This window comes from Mesocricetus auratus, unplaced genomic scaffold (genome assembly GCF_017639785.1).
Source record: "Mesocricetus auratus isolate SY011 unplaced genomic scaffold, BCM_Maur_2.0 Super-Scaffold_100003, whole genome shotgun sequence".
Lineage (NCBI taxonomy): Eukaryota > Metazoa > Chordata > Mammalia > Rodentia > Cricetidae > Mesocricetus > Mesocricetus auratus.
In genome coordinates this window covers 109,778,221-109,796,793 of record NW_024429188.1, presented here as the reverse complement: position 1 = coordinate 109,796,793, position 18,573 = coordinate 109,778,221, and the positions used below count along the sequence as shown (strand labels likewise).

At 34.9% G+C, this 18,573-nt stretch overlaps 1 long non-coding RNA gene across 2 annotated transcripts in view; it reads right to left on the bottom strand.

Moving 5' to 3' along the window:
- LOC121140036 overlaps nucleotides 1–18,573 on the bottom strand; it is a 121,783-nt gene that overhangs the window by 19,782 nt on the left and 83,428 nt on the right. For both annotated transcript variants that reach the window (XR_005876873.1, XR_005876874.1), the window contains exons 5-6: nucleotides 7,230–7,331; nucleotides 5,553–5,614 (exon numbers count right to left, since the gene is read on the bottom strand). This is a non-coding gene — a long non-coding RNA (uncharacterized LOC121140036). The remainder of the gene's footprint in view (nucleotides 1–5,552; nucleotides 5,615–7,229; nucleotides 7,332–18,573) is intronic.

The following is an 18,573-nucleotide window of genomic DNA, read 5'->3' as shown; positions in this document are numbered from 1 at the left end:
CTGAGGGAGCCATTAGGATGCAGTAACACATGAACAATCGTTTCTACCACTCCACATTCCATTTCCTCCCATGAACGTTCACTAACTCTCACATTTATGACCTCTCCTTCTTTAATTGTCATTTTATCTATACATACACACGTGCACATGTATACATGTATACATGAATGTGCACGTGTGTATATATAAATACAGCCAACAGAGTCCATTTTGTTTTTATGTGTATTTTTAACACTGACCACTTGGTATTAGATAACCAATTATGGAACTCATCCTTGAGGAAAACTAATTGTCCCTCTCTCAGCAGTCATTAATTACCAATATCTCTTCAACTAGAAGTGAGTCACTGTGAGATTAACCATATCCACATTGGCATGTCCACTGGTGGCATTGTTCTGGCCTTGTTTAGTCATACATATAGTTAAAATTTCATGAGTGTAGTTTTACTAGACTAGACTAGAAGGAATTACCTTAACAGAATTTGTTCCGATTATCTGACTTTTGTAATTTTTCACTCTGTCTTCTATGATGTGCCTTGAACTTTGTTATAGAAGTTGTATTATAGGTGTTTAAGTTGAGGATTGGCAACCTTATAGTCAGTTATTCTCTGTATTTTATCCAGTTGTTGTTTCTGCAATGGTCAACATCTGCTGCAAAAAGAAGCTACCTATTGAGGGCTAAGAACTATACTTATGTGTGCATATCAGGCTTGACATTTATAGTGTAGTTAGAAACTATACTAGTTTTAGAAAAATGGCAGTAGCAGGTTCTGCTCTAGGGTCCATGGCCTCACTATCCACAGGTAGTTTTCAAAATTTAAACTGCTGGCCATTAATTGCTTCCTATTCATCAGTATCTAAGTTCAACTACAGTGTTGTTGGTTACTCCAAGATTTAAATGACGCTGTTGTACACTTGTGGTTATCATGTAACCCTAGACATTACTGAGTCTTTACATTTGGGTAGGAAATTTAAAATTTTAGTTGCGTGATACTAATCTGCTTCAATCTACTTTTGTTATTCTGAATTTATATAGAATACCAGAAAAGATTAAAAGTCATGTTTAGTGTCTCAGTTTCTTAACTTATTTGCTATCCATTATTATCATAGGAGGCATGGCAGACATGCTGCTAGAGATGTAGCTGAAAACTATATCTTTATCCACAGGCAGAAAGGCCTAAAGGGAGAAGGGGGGGGTGATTGGCAAGGGCTTTTGAAATTTAAAAGTCTACTCTCAGTGACATGCTTCCTCTAATAAGGTCACACTTATTCCAAGAAGGCCACACTGCCTATTCGTTCTCAACAGTGCCATTTCCTGTTATCTAAGCATTCAAATATATGAGCCCATGGGGGGCATTCTTATGGAAACCACCTCACATATGTACATCCACATCATTTTCTTTGAATTTCACTATTAAATGCAATCATAATTTTATGCACCCAGTTTCTCTCTAGAATGAGTTGTGTACATTCAATGGTTCATCATCCTTTACCTCTACCCATTAACCAAGTTAATTCTGATGTTCACAAATTACTACAATAATATTTCTCAAACTGTCTTTATACCAATTATATTTCATATTAGTAATTTTAGTTTTCATATCCCTCTGTTACTCAGAAACACTTTAGTAAGTTTATTTTGTACTAATTCTTGTTTTTGCCTTATTTGACACCATAGTGTGATACAGTACTGATAATTTTGTTGTACCTTAGATGTCTACAACATTGATATGCTTCCTGGATGGTATTATGAAGCCTACAGTTTTTATTATAAATATATTCTGATCCCCTCAAAATCTTATTCTCCAATCTAAACCTTGTTTCTAGTCTTCAGCCTCATATAAATGCTCCCTATTGTTTGTGTGCATTTTCCTGCCAGATTTCCACAGTCTCCAAACTGAATATAATGAAATGAAATATTCCTTCTGTTAAAAGAAACTTGCTCTGTATTCCATATTACTAGTAATGCAAAAAGACAAAACATCCTTATAACATGAAAAATAAGAACCCAGAGACTGATATTGGGGTTCATTCTTCAAGCTGAAGAAAAAGAAGCAAAGCAGCTAACCCAGTAGATCCTACCTCTACTCAACTGAAATGGTAATCCTATTTTAAGGAATCCTCAGAGGCAAAGGCTCTCAGTTCCTGTTTCCTGCCTTTTATTCCTTTCTCCACCCAGTCATATCACTCCTGTTTCCTGATCCCAAGTATGAGATCATCCTTGTGTGAGCTTTTTCTTTTAGGAATGGGTCAATTTTGCGTGACCTTGAACTCACACAGATCAGTCTTCCTCTTAAATCTGAGTCCTGGGATTAAAGGTGTGTCCCACCACCTCCTACCTCTATGACTGCTAAGATTGAAGGTGTGTATCACTACTTCCTGATCTCTATAGCTTGTAACTGACTTTGCTTTCTGAGTCCTCAGGCAAGCTTCTATAAATCATAAATAATATATAACCACACATCCTATTTACATCCTTATCTTTCATTTCATGTTCATTCTGCCAATGTATCTTGCTAGCATACATATTTAACTTTAGACCAGTATTAAATGTTAATGTCTGCTCAAAGACTTTTCAAATGATTGCAACTATTTTTTGAAAATCACAAACCTTGTTTCTGTATTCTTTTCTGCATTGTTACATTTGTGCATGGTGTACTTCATGACAGTTAAACAAATCAGTTCTGATTATTTGTATTTCTCTTTTGCAAAATAAATAGCACTCATTTGACATTTGTGAGTTACAAAATTTGGTTATTTTACCATGACATATATATCTGAATTATCAACAGACAGCTACATTGAGGGTTTTCTTTCTTACTCATTAAGTATTTAAAATTAGAAAATACTAGCCCACAATGATAGGGTGCTAGTAATAGTGGCAATATTTGATGAGTCTTTCAGATGGATTGCAATATTAGGATGAAATGGGGACCCAAAAATAATGGAGACATGTCTCAATAAAAACTATCATCAGTGCACCATTGGATGTGAAGTTGACAAGCACATTACACTCAACAGCTGGTAGGTTGAATATTTCAACTCGAAAAATGTCAGAGATAAATTCCAATTCTAATCTCTGCTTTCATTAAGCTCTGAAAAATTTTCTACATATTCTTTTCCAGCATTTAAATGTGGGTTTTAACTGAGCCTAATGATATGCAATTGATTTCTTTCTTTTACAAATGAAGATCTTTAAATGTTGGGAAAGAGCCAAGTTCTTGGCAGTCTTTCTGAAAGCGATTGGCTCTTAAGACATTTTTGATAGTTTATCCACAGTATTATAAATCATCATGTTCTGTCCATAAAATTATAGGTTTAAGCTGTTCAAGGTACTGAATATATCAATCTTCTGCTACCAGGTCAAGACTAAAACTCTTTTGTGCAAATTTCTCCTTAAGAGTGAGTACCCTTCACACTGAAAAAGGTTCTTGTTACTTTTTAACCATTTTCTGTAGACTTAATGTAAATATGGGCAATCAATACCCCCTTTTGTTTAGTTTCATAAAGTTTAGTCCATTAATTTCAGGATCTATAAGTGACTAAGTTAGTATATAACATGATGCTCAAGGGTTATAAGGTTTAATTGTGACTTGTTCCACACATAGCTTGTGCGCCATCAGGGATTCTCTCAAGAAGATTTTGTAGTCTTAATATTGGGGGTCAGTGAAAATTAACAGAGAACACAAAATTTTCTACTGCAGCATAGATTTTTAGCAATAAGCAAACAAGTGTACATATTCAAGTTTTTCCTAGAAATATGTAGCACATAAAGATAGAAAGATATGTCATGCATTGTATATTAGTAATGAAAATTTGAAAGAAATGTATGTGTGATATTTGGTCTGCCCATTTGAGTGTAATTGAACGTTTTATTTTGCTTATGAAATGTTTACTGAATTTAAATAACTTGTTTGGTTTATCGTTTTTCATTAATATATCAAGGAATATATCAAGGATGAGCTAATACAGGCTTTCACATTTTATCATTAACTTACCTTGTAAAACTTTGTATTTTCTGTACAAATTAAAGTAATATATTTCTATTTTATCAGTCTCTCTCATTACTATAATCACATGCTTCATGTTAATATTTTAGAAAACTGCATTTTTTCAGGTTTTGATTCAGTTCTCAGAAAAATTTTTGATAGAAAATTATTTTAACTCTTCATTTTTTGTGGATATATTTATCCCCAACATAATCTCCTTTGAATGTTAATTTGGTGGCATATTATATATTTTGTCAGGTTTTATGGTTTGCAATAATGTATTTACAAATATTTTTAAATTCACTGTTTCCTTTTTGAACCAGTTAGTATTGCATATTGTGTTATTGATTTAAATGAGTGTTTTCGAATTTATCAGTTTCTTATAGTAGGCAGTGCATGGCCAGAAGCTGTCTACTGGTCAGCAATCAAGGTGCTATATATTCTGCTGGTAGAAATTCCCATCAATAATCTTCCTAGCTGTGAAATCTAGTGTAGATTTCCAACAAAAGATTATGATTAAATTATTAATTACACAGAGATACTTCAAGGGCAATTGTAATTTTCTGCCTTATCTGACATAAGGTGAAAGCAAATGGGAAACAACATTCCCATGTCATGAAACAAGAAAATGTTTGGCAAAGAATAAAAATTTTATATACACGTGTGTGTGTGCGTGCATGTGTGTGTGTGTGTGTGTGTGTGTGTGAGTGAGTGAGTGTGTTGAATACTTTTGTACATGGCGCATATCTGTGGAATTCAATCATCATTGTTAGGTGTCTTCCTCTATTGATCTCAGGTATCTAACTGAACTTATACTACTTTAACTAAACTATTCAGTAAGCATGCCCCAGGGAACCTCCTGTCTCCACCTTCTCAAAGCTGAAATTACACATGGGTGACAATGCACTTTATTAGTTTTGTTTAGTTTTGTTTTTAACATGGATGCTTGATAGAAATTCATGCTCATATGACAAACATTTTACTTACTGAATCAATTTCCCAGCCTTCTCACAACAGGCAAGAAATAATAAGACATAAATGAGAAAAATGTAAAAAGAAAAAGCATAACCTATAATTACATATTATTATCCTTTAAAAGTGAAAAAGTAATAATGTGATAACAAGAGTTATATGTATATAATATAATCTTCATTTATTTAAAATATCATTGTAACATCATTGCAAATTATGGTGTCAGTTAGCCCGACCGAAACTCTATATATCTCAGTGAATTTAAACTTTCACTGTCAATTATATTTTCTGTTTGCTTTTCCACTACAATAATTATGACAAAGTTACACCCTTGCAAGAACAGGTTTCACTATGAAATTCAACTCTATGAGGTTCTGTAAAAAAGAACGTGAGTCAGAGATAACATGCACAGGAAAGCCTACTAGGAATGCAATCACTAAATCTGGGCCAGAAGAGAGCAGTTAGATTACTGGGTACACAGGTCAGGTCACAGAGCTCTAGCACTAGTAAATAATGGAGTACCTTGGCAAGAATGCAAATGTGCCCAGAGGGAAATTCTCAGAAACAGATTTGAGTAGGTTTAATTACTTACTCCAAAATTTTGAAATTAAGGGAGAAGATAGCAGAGGCTGAAATGGAAGATCATAGGAGAGCCTGGAAGGAGGAAAAGAAGGTAGGAAGATGAGGCAATTATATTTTTGCTAAGATTAAAAATATTCATATACATAAAGATTTCCATGTCTACCTTAATTTGTACATCCTCATTTTTCCTCTACTAGTCCATAAATAACATAATTTCAAGCAAATTCCTTCTGGAGAAAACTATCCTCCATTATTGCGCCACTTTGAATGAAAATGATACTCATAGACTCCTGTGTTTTGAATGTTTGCTTCCCAGTTGGTGGACTCTTTAGGATGGATTAGGAGGAGTGATTTTGTTGGAAATGGCATGCCAATGGTGTGGGCTCTGAGGTTTCAAAAGCCCATGTCATGCCAGTATGTCTCTCTGCCTCCAGCATGTAGATCAAATATAAGCTTTCAGCTCCATGTCCAGCACCATGCTTGTCTCATTGTTGCTATTTTTCTCTGTCACAATGGTCATGGATTCACCCTGTGAAATTCTAAGCAAGCCTTCAATTAAATGTTTTCTTTTATAAATTGCTTAATCTACACATCAAAAGAACAGTAACTGAGACAAGTATATTGTGAAAAATGAACTGTCAGTGTATGAAAATATAAGATAAATTCAGACAACAATGATTCAAATAAAAGATTTTAATGGGAATGATTTTAAAGTAGATGTGATTCACAGATCCATAGACTTGTCTAAAAATATTAATATATGCAAAATATTAATATATTATGTGTTAAGAGCTTGTGTTAATAACACACATGCTTACACATGCGCATGTATAGATACTCTCATTTATGAAATCAACAAGAACTTATAAAGCAATATAGAAACTAAACCTTGTCTGACATTGCAACTGAAGATCATATTATTGACTTGAGTAAATTCATTAAAGACATATCTCTCAGTGTAGCATCTCTTGGCAATACTAAAATATCAAATAGTGTTTTGCATTAAAAACTCACACATACAAATAAAAATACCTATCTGACACAGAAACAAAGTATTCTGTCAATGAAACATAGCAAATATTAGTTTTAAAACTTGCACATTGGTTGGATTGTCGTTTGACAAAACAGACATAAATTTGTGGTGTGAGATAATTCCAGTAATAATATTGGAGCTTTAGAAGTTGAATGAGTTAAGTAAAGATATAATTAAGCATCCTTTATAACCATTGTCTGCAGTTTGCAGCCCACAGTTCTGCTTTGTTTAAGCTCTGCTCGTTCTATTTGGCCATTTAAATGGCACAGAATATAATGTTCTGTCAAATGCTCTTAAAAATAATGTAGAATTTCTTCAATTTACTTCTTTCACTCAATATTCTTGTTCTACTAACACAATGAAATGCTAGAGAAAAAAAATTGTGCTTTCTTAGCAGTATGAAGAATTAAATACATGCAAGACATGAACAAAATGTGAAATGCAAAAAGATTTTATGTAAAAAAATCCACTATCCTTATTTCCTGTAACACACCATGTTTTAGAAACCTAGAGTTGACTTGAAAAGATTTGAATGCTCCTCTAAACATCAAAACCCTTATCCAAAGTCTCAACTGTGAGCAGGAGGGTGCACACAACATCACCCGAAGAGGGGACTCTGCCATAGTCAAGCCACAATAGACAATAGGCACTTACATTGCCTTCAAGGGTCCTTGGTGCACTTCAGGGCTTCAATTAGTGACCTAGCAAACTGGAGAAGGGCTGGGTGAGAAAAGTTGCAATCAAGGTGATGCAAATCTAGGAGTTAAAGACAGAAAAGAGTGAGTCACAGCCTCCTGATGTGGTGAGATATTTAAGTGCAAAACTAACTATGCTTGAGGTCAAGGATGGTGATGATAGATTTTTAGATCCTCTGTCTCTTTATAAATATCACATTTGTTTTGTGATTTTATCTCTACTCTATTTTATTTTTTCTATCTACAGGAATGTTTGTTAATCTCCTTTAACAGATCCCACACTGACACAGTAATTACGATTGGGCTGAAATTTGTAGTAGTACACCGCCATCTTCCAGTACTTAGATGTAGGAAACAGATCCATCAATTAAATGGGAACATAGGCTTCCAACTGACAAATAGTCTCTAAGGCAGCATTAATACTCATTCCCAAGAACAGTTAAAGGGTGGTACCACAGGTCTGTTTGCCTTTAGTCATGAATGGCCAAGTATTTAAAAGTTATGTGAAGTATTTCTTCTCTGGGAAGTAATGCTACCAGCCCGTGACATAAGCCAGTTTATCTTGTTCAATTTCAGTTTCTAGAGATTTTAAACTATATGAAGTATATAAAATTGTTTTAAAATAATATAATTTTAGAAGGTTTACTTGTATTCCCAGTTTTCTGTCCTGTATCTTCTCACTAAATACACATGACTTATCTTTGCATTTAAAAAGGCAGATACTCATATTCATTCCACCATCATCACACACACTTTTTAAAAAGACAACTGATGTAATGGTTAATTTTGTGTCAACCTCTGTAAGCCAATGAATAGCTGATCAAACATTTTGGGTATTTGTATGGTTTTATGGGGGCAGATACTAACATTTATGTTGGTAGAGGAATAAATGTGTGTGTGTAATGTCCACGAGGTTCATCCCATCAATTGCTTGGAAATGAACAACACAGCTTACCTGCCTGATCTTCGCCTTTCTTAGGACAAAAACTGAAGTACCAGCTCTTCCTGAGTCAAGTGTTTAGGTGATGCTGCAGATCTTGAGTTTTGTCAGTGTTTCAACATCATATAATCCAACTCCTTATAGTAAACTCTAGACAGTCCTACACTGACATTTTTTTCTGAAGAGCCCTTACATACATGTAACATATCATAAAACTTCCTTATCTTCCTTTATTCACAACGTAGTGTATTATTTGTTTTAATTAAAACATTATTTTTCATTTTACATACCAACACCAGGAGCCACCCTTCCCTTCTCGCGCCCCGCAATTCCCACCTTTCCCACCCCCATCCAGCTGTCATACAGGGTAAAGCCTTCCTTGGGAAGTCAGCAAAGTCTGTCATACCAAGTTGAGAAAGAACCAAGCCACTCTTCCCATATCATGACTGATCAAGCTATCCCACCAAAGGAAAAGGGTTCCAAAAAGCCAGTTCATCCATCTGGGATTATTTTTACTCTATTTTTCCTTTGTGTTTATTCCTATTTCATCATCTGTTAGCATTGTACTTTATACAGCTCTCTCTATTCTTTGTGAGTCAGTTTCACCTTTGATCTTTAGAAGAAGACACAATTTAACTCTGTTGGGGCATTGGAAATCAAACTAAGCTTGTCACTGTTTCTTCTCTGAAATTCCAAATTACCCCCAAGACATCTAAGATGTATGACTCAATGCATCTTGTGAAAATATTGAATAAGTGTTTACTGAGTCTTCTAGAAATGCTTGAGTTATTGGTGCCCTGAACCTTGCCCCTGAGCAGATCAATTGTCTGATGGGAACAAAGTGTTACAGATTTCAGACATGCTGCCCTTGCTGGAAAAGAGATGACTGTCAATATTCTGGTATAACAATTGGAAGCTCCTAAATCAGAATTGGTAAATTTTCTGTCTGTTTCAAATGTTTTTCCTTGATGATAAGATAGGATGCATATTTTTCCCCTCTAGACCTCAAGTTTTTAATGTAAATCAAGAAAATTGTCAGGGAATGGAACTTAAGTTTCAATACCTTTGGCAATTATGTCTAAGTTAAAATGATTTCTGGGTAACAAAGTTCAGAAAGATTCTAAGAAGAAACCTCAAAGTTGTCAATAATGTCACAGGACTTGGTTTTAACTGTATCAAGGCATGGTGAGTATGAAGACAGGTTAAAAACACTGGATTTGGAGTAAAACGTTTCTGGATCCAGTGACCAAATTTATAAACATTAGCTTATTATCTAATATATTGAAACCTCATTTCTTTCCTGAAAAGGAATTCATATTGTATAGTTACTTGTCTCATTGCTGTGACAATATACCCACAAAAGCAACTTAAAGGGGGAAAAGGTTTACTTTTCATTTACAATTTGAGAATATAGTACACCATGATGCCATGATGGTATGTTGGCAGGAGCAGAATGTAGCTTATCCTGTTGCATCCTCAACCAAAAAGAAACACTTGTGATTAGCTCATCATCTTTCTACTAAATCCAGGGTTCCCAACGATGTAATAATGCTAGCCACAGTTAGGGTGTGTCTTCTCACCTCAATTGACCTAGTCTAGATAGTCCACAAAGATTTGTTCCCTTAGCTATTCAAAATGCCATCAAGTAGACAAACAATAAACATCACACCTACCTTTTGTGGATACTATAAATAATACAATAGTTAATTTTTATATTTCCATTGCCATGTAATACCAAAGCACATATAGCAACCTTTCTTCCTACAAGCCCATAAAAATAAACAGAATAATATCTGCTATAGGCAGAATAACTGGAATAGCTCCATTTATATATAATATATCATGATTTCCCCTCCCTTCCTTCCATATAGCTTCTCCCCACCTTCCCTTCCATCATGATTCAGTCCCTTAGTCTGTCATTAGAAAGCAAAGACTTCTAAAGGAAAATAAGATAAGACAAGATAAGATTTAAAAAGTTGCACTACACTGGAAAAGACAAAACAAACAGAACCAAAAGAATACAAGAGAGGGCACAAGAAACATATAGAAATAGGGATGCACTTGCTTGTATACTCAGGAATCCCAGTAAAACACTAAACTGGAAGCCATAATGTATGCGCAAAAAGCCTATATGGTAAAAAGAGAGAAAACAATTAAAATAAAAAATAAAAATAAAAAACAAGATTGTAATAATAAAAGATCCATTACCTGGGTAGAGACAAAAAGCAGAATAGGAATAAACAAAAAGGGGGGGGGTAGGAAGGCCAAAGGAAAAAGCACAAGACACACATACAAAACTCACACACATACACACATAGAAATCTAATAAAAGCACAAAATCAAAACTCATAATATATTAGCAAATGACTCTATAATTTTTAAAAACACACTCAGACAATGCATTATGAGACAAAAAATCTCCAAAATAACATTTAGTTGATTTTGTGTTAGCTAAAATCTTAAAATCTTTATCAGAGCATGATTTACAGAAATTTCACAGACATTAACATTTGTTTTGTGAGGAAATTTTCTTTACAACACTCATGTAGACCTAACAAAAACTAGTGATGGTGGATGTCATTCTGTATGCTGTGATTAAATGTTTCTCAAACTGGTTTATGAATATGGACAGTTTATGGACAGACAGGATGTAGCCAGGCAGGAAGTATAGGTGTGACTACCAGACTAAGAGAATTCTGGGAAGAGAAACACAGAAAGGAGTGGGCAGAGAGATGCCAGGTAGCTTCCTCGAAGACAGGATGCTTGGGCATTCTCCAGTAAGTCAAGATTACGTGGAGATACACAGATTAATAGAAATGGTTTAATAATTATGAAAGAGCTAGCAAATAAGAAACCTGAACCATTGGCCAAGCAGATTATAATTAATATAAGCCTCTATGTATAACTGAAGGGCTGTAGGACAGGGCTACACAGAAATACATCTGTCTACAAAGTAGTCTGTCTATATCCAACTAGCTTTTTTTGAAGTGTGCTCTATATTGAAGTCTCTGTTCCATAAGTCTTCTTCCAGATAACAGTTTTATAGATCTTGAAATTTCCATATCACCAGGTATACTGTATGAAGGCATCAGAAACATGCAGCTCTCATCAAAATATGTAGTCAAAGTAGTTATCTCCATATAAATGTTTATAGTACATAAATAGTCTCAGAAGAGGTTTAAGTGAGATCCATGTATTCAGACTATGAAATACATTAGAACTCAACTATGTTGTTATGATATACTTAAGTAATTCTCAAATGCCACTGAAATAGAAGCTGTTTCAAAAAATTAAATTCCCCTCCACATAAAATATTTTCTCTGATGACCAGTGTATATAGTAAAGAGAAATAACTGATAATTTTCCATATAATATTTCAAATTTTGTTCTTAAATATACACATCTATTCTTTAGTCAAATAAATGAAATCTTAAATATTGGCTTTTAGTCATGAAAATCTTTGTTTATGATCACATGTAAAATTAACTCTTAATAATTTAATAGTTATTTGTAAACTAGAATTTATCCCCAGAATTACAACTCCTATGTTTGAAAATAGGTATATATAAGAAAAGATGAACATGCTTTATAATTAACTCATTTATATGAATACCTTTTACTTTATAACTTGGACTCTGTATTTACCTTCATGAGAGTATGTATACTTTAAAGACAGAAGGTAGTACCACTGGGAGGTTCTAGTTGTTATCTTACTTTTCTTAACAGATATTGTTCTCTTGACATACACAAACTTGTTCTACAAACAGAATATTTTCTTTAGTGTCACTAGCACATAACTATTGTTTCATTTGTATGTGATTACATATTTACCTTTGAGCAAAACATGGAGGATTCTGTGTCCCATAACCATAGATTATCACATACTTTGTTGTTGAATGTAGGCAAAGTTCATTTTAAAACAATGTTATTTTTGTCTTCATTCTTAAACCATTCTAAAATTTAAGATAATATTTTGAAACCATGAGAGGACTCGACTTTGGAACATAAAAATACAAAAACGTCACAAATAACACTAGCATCTCCTTTTATATATTTCTGCCATTTGCTTTAAAACACTAGGTCTATCTAAAGTCTTGTCCAAAGTCAGTAGTGTAGTTCCTTTTTCAATGTAATTATAATACAGCATTCCTGTTACTGTAGAGGAGATGTCCTTTACTTGGAATCATTATGAAGACCAGTTGCAGTATTCACCCTTAACAAGTGATTACATTTCTACAAATTGAAATACTGGCTTGATATGTTTTTTTACCTTGCAAAGAAATATCTTTCTATTTTATTTTTTGGGATAAGATGGGTAGGAATATTTAGTACAGTATTATATTTATTTTCATAAAGTTATAAAGTGAAATTAAAGGTTAAAATGGTAAAGATATTTTATTTTAATACATATGAAATATTAATATTATAGCAAGTAAGCAGTCATTAGAGTTCAGTAATACTGTAAAGATGATCTAGATCTTTTTCTTTTAATCATGCCAAAAATTTTATTCCCATTGAGATAAACTACCCTGTTTGATCTCAATTCACTGTGTAGAAGAAGCTGGCTATGAAGTCTTTACCTTCCTGCTGTAACATCCTGAATTCTGGGATAACAGAAATTCAATGCCATGCCTGCTCCAAACACTGGTGATCAAGCCATATAGTTAATAATATATTTTAATTAACATATTTAGAAAGCCATTTCACCTTCGTATTTGGAGGTCACTGTATAGCTTTTTCTTTTTACTCTTTGGTCTTCAGTTACTCACCACCTATCTCCCAAATAAATACATGGAGACTTATTCTTACCTATGAATGCCTGGCCATAGCTTGGCTTGTTTCTAACCAGCTTTTTTTAAGTTAATTATCCTATCTACTTTTTGCCTCTGAGCTTTAACCTTTCTTTACTCTATATACATTTCTTACTTGTAAACCTGTGGCTGATTATGTGGTTGGGTGGGTGGCCCTTGGTATCTGCCTCTCTTTTCTTCCTCCCCTCTTCTCTCTTCTTCACCTATTTATTCTCTCTGCATGCCAGCCCCACCTATCCTGTCTCCTGCCGAACTATTGGCCATTCATCTCTTTATTAGACCAATTAGGTGTTTTAGACATGCAAAGTAGCACAGCTTTATAGAGTTAAGCCAATGCACCATAAATGAATGCAACATATCAACTGGGCTTTGGTGGCACACATCTTTAATCCAAGTACTCAAGAGGCAGAGGCAAGTGGATCTCTGTGAGTTCAAGGCCAATCTGGTATACAGAGTGAGTTCCAGGGCAGAGTCCAAAGGAATACAGAGAAACCCTGGCTCCAAAAACAACAACAACAACAAAAAAGAATGCAACGTATCTTTGTATCATTAAGTAAATATTCCACATCATAAACAAATGTACCATATTTCAAATTAATATTCCATTACACTCCTGAGGCTATAAATATGGGAGAATGTATCTTTATGTATCTTACATAAAAGCAAGCTGGAATTAGGTTTTGAGCCTGATACTGTAGTGACAGATATTTTCTAGAAAAATCAGTTCACAAAACCATTAGAAAGAGTGAGAGCAGTGTATCTGGAAATAAGATCCTTTTAAAATTTCATTGAAAAAATTCACTTTTAAGTTAGCTAGAGACAAATATAGGGTTAAGTTTCTATTTGGATTCAGGTTACAAAAGCAATTGTCATTTTATTCAATCTGAAATGACTATTCCTTCCGAAGCAAAAGTAAAGTTTTAAAAAGAAATGGAACAACGTAAAAATAGGTCAAGAACTACTAAATGTATAGTTCTTATCTCAGACTGCAAAAGCATAAAAAATGAATCAAATACCGACACAAAAGAAGCATATATAAATTCAAGAAGAGACCCAACAGAAAACCACGAGACATAGATTTAGAATTTAGCTTATCTAGGAAGTTTAAATATACATGATATATTTCTAGTGGCTGAAAAATAATAGAATGGAGAACTATTTAGTAGAAATAGCCTTTTCAGAAAATAAACCTTCAAGCCATGCTACATGGCTTTCATTTGGTGCCAGCAGGAACAATATTTCCTTGGATTGTTTCCTCTTGTTGAGTGGAAAGGGTAAGAGAAAACAAAGCACAATTCAGCCAAAAGGCACTGGGCAAATTTAAAACAATAATTCTTCTTGGTTTTTAAATTTTACTTTTTTCATGGAAATCTCTAAAACATAGTGATTGAACTCGTTGTTTTTCTCAGATTGTTATTTCAAGCTTGATATCATCCCACTGAACTATGTTTAGTGAGATAAGGTTCCTCAGTTACTCTTTAAGCATGACTTATCCAAGCCCATCTTATTCTAAATGTATTTTATCTTTGTGCCAAATTCTGTTACCATGAGATTGCTCTTGCAGCTATTTTACAGTACTATCTTTCATACTAAATGGTGAATTGAAACTGAAACCATAAGGAGGTAACAACCCTGTCCATTAAGAATGGCTATTACCCCATGCACTATAAAGTGTTAGTGAGGATGTGAAACAGAGGAGTCGTCTATACAGTACTTTTTGGATGGTAAATGAGTAAAATAATTAGGAAAATGATATATAGGTTCTACAAAATTTTGAAAAGAAGATGATCATAATCTGAATAATCACTGTTGGGTGTTTGTCTAAAAGAAATATTTATTGATGCAATATTAAAATAACTAAGAAAAATACCTGGGTCCATCAATTAATGAATAAAGAAAATATATTCCAATACACAATGGAGCACTATTTATACATGAAGTTCTTCTATTTGAAGTAATTTTGGTTGACACAAATATCAGTATATGTTAACTAGGTACAAAGCTGGGTGTGGTAGGAAATGTCTGTATTGGCAGTATTTGTAATTCAAGCCAGGGTCATCTAGACTCAAGGTTATCATTGTGTGCTCAGATAGTCCAAGGCAAGCTAGCGCTAGAGAAGATCATATCTTATAAAAACAACAAAAATAAATAAAATTACACAGAACACTGAATATTAAATTAACAAATCATTTTCAGCTAATGTTCAGCTGGATCACATGGCAGATCTATTTTTACTCTTTTTAGGATTTATCTTATTGCTCTCTATTAAAATTGCATTAATTTACATTCTTACTAACCGTATGAAAATTCCATTTGTTTCATATCTTTACCAGAATTTATTTTCCTTAATCTTCACAATAGGCATTCTAACATTTGTTAAATTTTCCACAATGATTAAGCTATGCAATCAGTCTTGGTGTCCATTAGTAGATAAATAAGTAATGAAATGTAGTATAATATATTCAGTAGAATATTTTTAATCCACAAAGACTATGAAATCTCATCACTTATAGCCAAATAGATAAAACTGGTAGCTTTCATGATAGGTAAAATAAGTTAGAAGAGGGTATGGCATCTTATGTGAAAACTAATATAAAAATAAATTCAGTAAACATGTAAAATCAAGTAGGTTTCATCCCAGGGATGCAGGGATGGTTCAACATACGAAAATCCATCAATGAAATCCTCTATATAAACAAGATGAAAAACAAAAATGACATGATCATCTCACCAGATGCTGAAAAAGCCTTTGACAAAATCCAACACCCATTCATGGTAAAGGTCTTGGAGAGATCTGGGATAACAGGAACATACATAAACATGATAAAAGCTATATACACTAAACCAACAGCCAACATCAAATTAAATGGACAAAAACTCAAGGCAATTCCTCTAAAATCACGTCCCCTCTCCCAATACCTCTTCAATATTGTATTCGAAATTATAGCTAGAGTAATAAGACAACAAAAGGAGATCAAGGGGATACAAATTGGAAAGGAAGAGGTCAAACTTTCACTATTTGCAGATGATATGATATTTTACATAAATGATTGGAAAACTCTACCAAGGAACTCTTACAGCTGATTAACACCTTCAGCAAAGTGGCAGGATACAAGATCAACTCAAGAAAATCAGTTCCCCTACTATATACAGAAGATAAGAGGGCTGAGAAAGAAATCACCCTTTACAATTGCCACACATAAGATAATATACCTTGGGGTAACAGTAACCATACAAGTCAAAGACCTGTATTGCAAGAACCTTGAGTCTTTAAAGAAAGAAATTAAAGAAGACACCAGAAAATGGAAAAAATCTCCCATGTTCCTGGATCGGTAGGATCAATGTAGTAAAAATGACAATTCTGCCAAAACCAATCTACAGACTCAATGCAATCCCCATCAAAATCCCACCACAATTCTTCACAGACCTAAAAGAACAATTATCAACTTTATATGGCAAAACAGAAGACCCAAGATAGCCAAGACAACCCTGCTCAACAAAGGAACATCTGGAGGCATCACCATTCCTGAATTCAAGCTCTATTATAGAGCTGTAGTCCTGAAAACAGCTTGGTATTGGCACAAAAATAGACAGGTAGACCAGTGGAATCAAATTGAATACCCTGAGATTAATTCACAAACCTATGAACAGCTGATTTTCGACAAAGAAGCTAAAATTATACAATGAAAAAAAGATAGCATCTTCAAAAAACGGAGCTGGCATAACTGGATATTGGCATGTAGAAGACTGCAGATAGATCCATGTGTATTGCCACACACAAATCTTAACTCCAAATGGATCAAAGACCTCAACAAAAATCCAGCCACACTGAACTGTTAGAAGAGAAAGTGGGAGGTACCCTTGAAGGATTTGTTACAGGAGACCGCTTCCTGAACATAACACCAGTAGCACAAACACTGAGATTGACAATTAATAAATGGGACCTCCTGAAACTGAGTAGCTTCTGTAAGGCAAAGGACACAGTAAGCAAGACAAAAAGGCAACCTACAGATTGGGATAAGATATTCACTTACCCCACATCAGACAGAGGGCTGATCTCCAAAATTTACAAAGAGCTCAAGAAGCTATTCTCCAAAACACCAAAGGACCCAATTAAAAAGTGGGCGGCTGAATTAAATAGAGAATTCACAATAGAGGAGTCTAAAATGGCTGAGAGACACTTGAGAAAGTGCTCAACATTCTTAACCATTAGGGAGGCACAAATCAAAACAGCCCTGAGGTCTCACCTTACACCTGCTAAGATGGATAAAATAAAAAACACCAATGACAGTCTATGTTGTTGAGGATGTGGAGAAAGAAGAACACTCCTCCATTGCTCATGGGAGTGCAAACTTTCACAGCCACTTTGGAAATCAGTATGGAGATTCCTTAGGAAAATGGGAATCGGCCTACCACACGACCCAGCAATTTCACTCTTAGGCATATACCCAAAAGATGCCCATTCATACAACAAGGATGTTTGTTCCAATATGTTCATAGCAGCATTATTTGTAATAGCTAGATCCTGGAAGCAACCTGGATGTCCCACAACTGAAGAGTGTATTGAGAAAATGTGGTACATTTATACAATGGAGTACTACTCAGTGAAAAAACACAACGGACTCTTGAAATTTGCAGGCAAATGGACGGCACTAGAAGAAACCTTCCTGAGTGAGGTAACCCAGACACAAAAGGCAAACATGGTACATACTCACTCATTTATGGATTTTAGACATGGATCATGGGAGTGTCAGTCTACAATCCCAGGGCCAGTGAGTCTGGGAAACAGGGAGGTTCCCAAGAGATATGCACTATACCCCAGAGAAGTGGAAAGAGGGAAGATCTCCTGAGCCATTTGGGAACATGGGGGGAGAAGAGAGGGAAACAAGACAAGAGGAGGCTAGAAGACATGGGGAGAAGGAAGCCTGAGTCGGTGTAAGAATAGAGGAGACCAGGATGAGCGATACCATAATGGTTGGAGTCATTATAGCTTTGATGAGAGAGCTGACACTAGTGAGATTCCCAGTGATGTACAAGGATAACACCAACTGGAAACCTAAGTAATAGTGGAGAGACTACATTAATAGCCCCTACCTGATGATAAGGTTGGTGATTACCTTATGTGACATCCTAGAACCTTCATCCTGTGACTGATGGAAGCAGAGACCAATACTCACAACTAAACACTTAACTGACCCTCTGGAACCAAGTAACAGAGTTGGAGGAGTGATGAGCAAGGTGGTCAAGACCATGCTGGTGAAACCCACAAAGACAGCTGACTGGACAAGGGGGAGCTCTTGAACCACAGACTGATGACTAAGAGGCCAACAGGGGACTGATCCAGACTCCATGACTGTAGTGTCAGTGAGGGGCCTCAGAAATCTCTGGGGCTTTGGATAGTAGACTAGTGTTCACCATGGCATACAAATGAACTTTGGGAGCCCATTCCACATGGAGGGATGCTCTTTCAGTTTGGACACATGGGGAAGGGCCTAGGTCCTGCCCTGGAAGACATGACAGACTCTGGAGATCCCTCAATATGGGCCTTACCC